Here is a 6,795-nt window from a genome sequence, read left to right on the forward strand (position 1 = left end):
GGATGGGGCACAGCTACAGATGAGCAGCGCTGGCCAGGCCCTTTAGAACAAATTGGCATCCTGCCACGTCTCCAGAACTGGGGCTCAGCCTGGCAAGCACAGTCTGGCCATTGCCATCAGTGGCACAGAGCAGCTGCCCTCCCCAGGCAGGGGGACCACGATGGCAGCTGCAGCAGGTGTGGGGCTGCAGCCCACCAGCAACACACGCTCCTGCCAGAGGAGACTGAAACCGGTCAGGTGAATCTGAAGTTACTGGGAGAGCAGCATGCAGGTAAAGTTGTCACATGTTGATTTTTAGGAAATCAACTAAAACATACATACACCTGATTGATGATTGATATCAACAGGGATATGCCAGTCATCATGAAGGAAAGTAGCTCTGGGAGGGGCAGGAGGGGGATTACTGCTCAGTGCCAAGCCCCTGATGAACAAATGGCACTGCTGACAGGCACTATGCAGATGCAAGCAAACACCCTGTGAGCTCCCACCTACCTCAGGGACTTGGCCCAGCATAGGGTGTGCCATATAATCTTTTTTCCAAGAGACAACTGGCTGTAATACATAAGTAGAAGGAAAAAAAAATCTAATGAATGTACTTCTCTTGACAATTTTGACTGCCTTTTCCTCCTTATCAGTGGTATTACCTTCATGCAAGCAATCATTAAGTAAACAGATCTCAAAGAAAAGTCATTTCAAGTACAGATTTCTTCCACTAAACTCCCTGGAGTGCCCACTCTGTAGCCCTTGGGCAAAATCCAGCATTAATTTATCTCAAGAATAGGCCAGCGCTCATTAATCAAGCAAAGGCCTGGCTGCAATCCTCGCAGGCGGCTGCGCAGAACGCCAAGTCACCTTGTTGTAACTGATCTAGGTACTCCGCACTGCCAAAAACCAGAAAGCTGCCAGAGACCATTATATTACAGATGGAAAGCCAGTAAAGAGAACAAGGAAAGTAATTAAAAAATATATTTCTCAAGCTCATTGGACATGGACCAAAAACAGAACACAGAATGAATAATTGAAATAAAAGTGACAGGTAGCAGAAATACACATTAGTGAGCTGCTGAAAGAAAAAGCTTCAAATAGACTCTCACAAGCTTTTAGAAGAGGAGGAAGAGGTCCCCAGGGCAATCCCCATGGGAATTCTTTGACTCTGGGAAGTGGGAGGGTTCATCTAACTAATGGTTGAAAAACTTGCCCTTCTACCTAGAAAGCTGGAAGATCCCCAGAAACCTGAACAAGTCCTAGAAAGTCTGCATAAACACCCCTGCAGATGGCTGAGCGCTGTCTTTATGCCCTTGCCGGTGCTCATTCCTTGCCAATCTAAGCCCTCTGCCCTGACCGCTGCTCAGTTTCCAGGGGTGGCCTTTGAAGCGGGTGATTCCCGCACTGGCGATGGCTCGGGGGACAGGACAGCCCGGGGCTGTGACTTGTTCTAGCTGGGAGCTGTGCTGGCTCCCAGCACATGCAGAGCACGGTGCGAATCCCGCCCGCTCCAGCCGCACCCAAGCCCTGGATACAGCCTCAAGCCGATCCCAAGCACCTCGTTGATTTTTTTTTAAAGAAGATTAGAGAGCAGTATCAGCAGAGGGCTGACAGGCAAACATCTTCAGCAGAGTGAAAAATAAACCGGAGCAGTAAGCCAGCAACCTGTTGTAGCTGTTTGCTCAGCGAACGCACGGCGTCAGAGCATTGCTGCGCTGCGTGTCACGACAAGCAGTCACACCAGGACAGCACGGAGCCACCTCCTGCTGCTGCCCCAGGCCTGAAGGAAGGCTCCCACCTGCTTTTCTTGGTCTGACAAGAAACAGCACATCTCTCTTTGTCCTTAGGCGATCACTGTGGCCCACAGCAGCACTACCACAAAAATGAGGGTGAAAGCTGCTATTTGAAACCAAGGTAAAGACTGAGGCTTATTTGCTCTACATACACAGCAAAAAGCAGCATCCTCAGCAGGCTCACCAGTTATTTCCACCAGCTGCTATCAGTAGTCTCTAGTGCACTAAAGGTAGTTTAAAAAAAATACACGTCAATTTTTATTGAGCTTTGAAGACAATAGCTTGTATTTCAGATCTGAATAAAGCATTGTGCTCCTGAAAGCTTGTCTGCTTTTCCCATCTACACTAGCTAACCAAATACAGCATATTGCATTTTCCAGAAAATTCTACATTATCAGGTTAGAGTGCAATTTCTCCTGAGCTGAACCTGAGTAACACTCAGGTACTAAATATAAGCTCTCAGGTTTGGTGATAGTCAATAGTTTTATGTAGTTTGATTCTAACTCAAACATTACTTTCTATGCTAAAAAATATTTAAGTGCTTCAAAACCCCAATTTCATCTTTATTTACTTTACTGCTTTCTACAGCAGTCTTGTAATTTCTACTGAATATTGTAAAAAAAAAAAAAAAAGAAAAATGTGAAAATAATGCTTCAATAAAGCTTACCAGCTTTGAATTGTCACTTTCAGATTCACTGACTTGAATATTGTACTCACCCCTTCCCTGCTCTGGAACAACCTCTGCGAAGGGGACCCAGCTCCAAGGTACCTGAGTAAGGGGCAGGAAAGGTCCAGGGACAGCAGCTGGTTCAGCCAACAGTCCAAAGCACAAGGCAGGGCAAAGACAAGGGCAGGAAATCAAAGCTGGCATTGCCCCTGGATGGAGCTGTTTGGAGACAGAATCCTCAAGCAAGGGCCAGGGCAAGGCTGGAGTAGGGTTGGTCTCCAGCTACCCCCAGCCTTGCCCAGGGGAGGACTGAGGGTCTCAGGCTGACCTTAAATGGGGCTCTGAGCCCACAAGGAGGGGGTGTGGCTGGGGAACCCAGGTGAGGCTGGTCAGCAACTATTAAGGGCTAATTAAGGCAGACCAATGCACTCTGAGCTGCGACAGATGCTTTCATTAGGCTTGGTTTTGTTAAATAAAAATATGTTAAAGGCAACTTTAGGAAGTTGAAACCAATAAAATAAACAATAACCCGAAACAAATAATAATAGCCATTTCAATATTATGGATATTATGAATATTATGGCTTACTATGTCTCCTCACACCTTCCAGGATTCAAACTTCCAAGGGAGATAAAGCTTCCATCTTTGAATGAAAACAGAAATAAAAGAACCAAGTTTTTGAAGTGGTCTTCTGCTGTTATCAGCCCCTCTCCCAAATGCTTCCTCACCTCTGCCTCTGCCTCTCAGCCTGTCTGCAGGGAACAGGAGTCAGGCCAGTGACCATGTACAATGTAGGACCAAGGTTAGCATAAAAGACTAAAAAACATGCAGAGCATGAATTCTACTCATATATCCAGAGGATAATAGAAAGCAAGAAAAGACTTCCAAGAAGAGGTTTAAATGTAATTTCTGGTGAAATTACTGTACTATCTTTGACAAATCCTTCTTTACAAGGAGTGCCAGATAAAGCCCTCTGGTATTGCCTTTGGATTAGCCCCACTTTGAGAGCTGGGAACCTGGGAGAACAGCAAATCAACATTTCATCTCCCTTGGGAAGGCCATTGCTTCCACTGTCCTGGCATCCTGCAGGCCAGTGGAGCACACAAATGTCACCAGAATACTGACACATCCTTGTTATAAAGTAGTTCAAATTTCATAAAAAATTGGATCAAAATCCACGTTTCCGTAACAGAAAACATTACATGAATGCTTTATACAAATGGGAAATAATCACAAAATTTTCACAGCTAGAGCATTAAGAAAAATTCCCTGCCAGCAGCAGAATATACTTCAACTTTATGATTTTTATAAACTGTGAATGATGAGATGTAAATTATGCTGCCACTGAAAAAAACCCAAACAGCTGTATTGAACAGAATATTTTCTACCTACAGTATTATTACAAGTAACAACTTCCTGACTGTTATTCCTGAGGTCAAGCAAAAGGAAGATAAATGTTTGCATATGCAACTTTTAAAATTGGGTTTAGATGACAGCAGGTTACTCTTTTGTTACTTCATACCAAATAACTTTTTACATTATAGTTTGTTGTCATCAGTGATGTCACATCCTATTCTATTTGCTTTTGACACCTTTTTTAGAAAGCTCTTCAGTTGCACAGAAGGATTGCCTGGTACCATCTTCTTGGCATAGTTCACACATTAATTTACTTAACACTACCTTTTGGTCTACTCCCTTCTCTTCTGGATACATACAGCAGCTCAGGCTTTTGAGCTTTTTCAAAATGCTTTGGCTTAACTGAAGTGTCTCACTGCAGCATGGAAGTATCCAGATAAGCAGGAGATGACTGATCATCTGATCAGATGCCTTTGGCTGTCAGTGTTGGGAAACCTTTCTGATGTTGGTCCATTTCTTCCAGCCCACATTAAGACCAAGACACTCCTTTAGTTTCCAGCTGTTGTTTCATCTATGTCTTCTGCGAGTCTATATGAACAAATCAAGAATCTCCAGGATATATTCTATCTCTGTAAGCTGGAGAGAAAGCATCTCCATTTTTCCCTCCATTTGTCCATATTGTATTATAAAGTGACTGTGTAGTGATGCTGGCAGCTGAACTGGAGAAAGGAACCTGCCAGCAAGGAAGAAGTTAGTAAAGGTGGACTAGGTAGTTAAAGCAGAGTTAATGTCAGATCAAAGACTCTGGAAGCGTAAGCCCTGAATTTATACAAAACATTCACTATCAGATCTTATTTCCATCTGTCTCTCAGAAGGGCTTGTCTCCACAGTTTCCAAGGCATTATGTTGTTTTCAAAACCAGAATAGTAGCAGTGCATATAAACTAATAACATGTTTAAACTGATCCTTTGATCATCTGTATTTTGTTAATTTTCTGACAGACTCATAATATTCGGTGTATCAAATTCTGGGTTACTGCTTTTCTCTTCTTCTGCTTTTTGTAAACACTGTCACGTACTGACAGTCTGGGAAAGCCACAGTTCCTTTACCATAACTGCACTCCAGCATTCTTCTTACATTTGCAGGCTAGTCCTAACTAGTTCCTTAAAGATTAACATAAACAGTGTTTCAAATGTGCTGCTATCAGATTCCCAGCATTAATTAGAAAAATAACCTTCAGATATGGATTTAATTTGCATCCATGCATTCATAGCAGGATGTTTCTTTGCAATTGTTACATGTTGAAAAGCCTCCATATAACCCTCCGAAAAAGTGAGTATTCTGAGATCTGCTCTACTGCTTCTAAAACATGTTTAAACTTTGTGCTATTAAGCAAAGATCTCAATGTCACTTTTTCATTAGGGGTCAACATATGACTAAGCTGTATGTTTACACTGATAATAGCTGGATGATAAATATTTACATGGATTATATAGTTAGCAGTAAGGCGTAAGCAGTGCTGACCGTATGCGTCACTCCTGTACCAGGAGTACATGCATTAGGAAAATGATGCTTTTGGTTTTTTCTTCTTTATTTTCCTTCCAAGAGTTGAATTCTCTTCCTAATCAGGCCAGACATAACCAGGAAACAGAACCTATACTGTTAACAGTTGCTTAAATGGAAAGGGATATTGTCTTAAATTAATTCAACCAACCTTTTATGTGTAAGCCATTCAGTTATTCTTACTCAATAACATTATTCATGTTGAGGAAAGCTGAGTTACAGCTTGTATGGCACAAGTATATGAAATGTAGAATTTGTAAAAAAAAAGAAAAGTTGTAATATGTGAATAGTGTTTCCTATTTCATTCAATTTTATTGGTAAGACAAAATTATCATTCAGCCAAAAATTAAAAGAAATCCATGAGGTGAATAGTGGTGTGAGATTAAAGAAAGAGAGCAGAAGGTGTTTTTTTTCTTCTAACCAGCTATTTATGTAAGTATAAACTAACCCAGAAGATCTGGTGGGTTATTAATAAAATTTGTGTAGAACAAGGAAAAAAATGCCAACTTTTAAGATCTTAATGGGTATAAAGTCCCATATGTGGGTAAAGAGTATAAGAACAATGGTGGGGTTTTTTTTAAACCTAGCTACATATGTGGCCCATTAATTATAGCATTAGAACACATTATTCATTTCCTTAGCCTCCCATTGTTTCTGTGACTTTTGTTATCCCTGCTATATTATTAAGGATCTGAAAAGAGAGAACAGTAATATACAATTGCTCAGATTAACCCACCAAGGGAACTACAATCCTCTAGGTCCCAGAAAGGAACCACAACCTCAGGACTTGCACATCCAGTAATAAGATCTGGGCCTGTATTGAGGCAAGAAATATGGCATCTTTAAGAATTATGGACTGCAATTATTGTTGCCTGAAAATGAAGTATGCTGTTACAGGAAATGGTGCCAGTTGTAGAAAACTTGGTGTATGATAAAAAAAATCTATCAGTTCAGGCACTTTTAACTCCCACATCCTGTGATTTCTATGAATTATTATGATTAGCATTAATTGAAGTAACAGATCTAAATGTGCCAAAAGTAAGGAGCTTAAGGTAATGTGTCTAAATGATGGCACACACTGAGCCTTGCCCGCCTCTTTTGGCTTCTGCTCGTTCTTGGAAGCGAGGACTATGCTGAAGTTGCTTGTTTTGGCAAAGCCTGCTCCTTTAACTTGATCTCCACCCTGTTTCTAGGAATTCAGCCCCTTTCATGCCTGCCAGTCTGCTGAGCTGTGTGCTGTTTTTGGAAGGGCAGAATGCAATTTTCTTATAAATTGTATGACATACTTGTACGAGTTGCCAAAATGTTCTATGAAACCTGAGTGCCACATAAATGACAGCAAAATCAGGCCGTTTACATGTAGCTTTGGCTATGGGTTTTGTATGATTCATTTCTAGTCACATATTTGCACCATCAGCTCACCAACATTTA

This window comes from Zonotrichia albicollis, chromosome 9 (genome assembly GCF_047830755.1).
Source record: "Zonotrichia albicollis isolate bZonAlb1 chromosome 9, bZonAlb1.hap1, whole genome shotgun sequence".
Classification (NCBI taxonomy): Eukaryota; Metazoa; Chordata; class Aves; order Passeriformes; family Passerellidae; genus Zonotrichia; species Zonotrichia albicollis.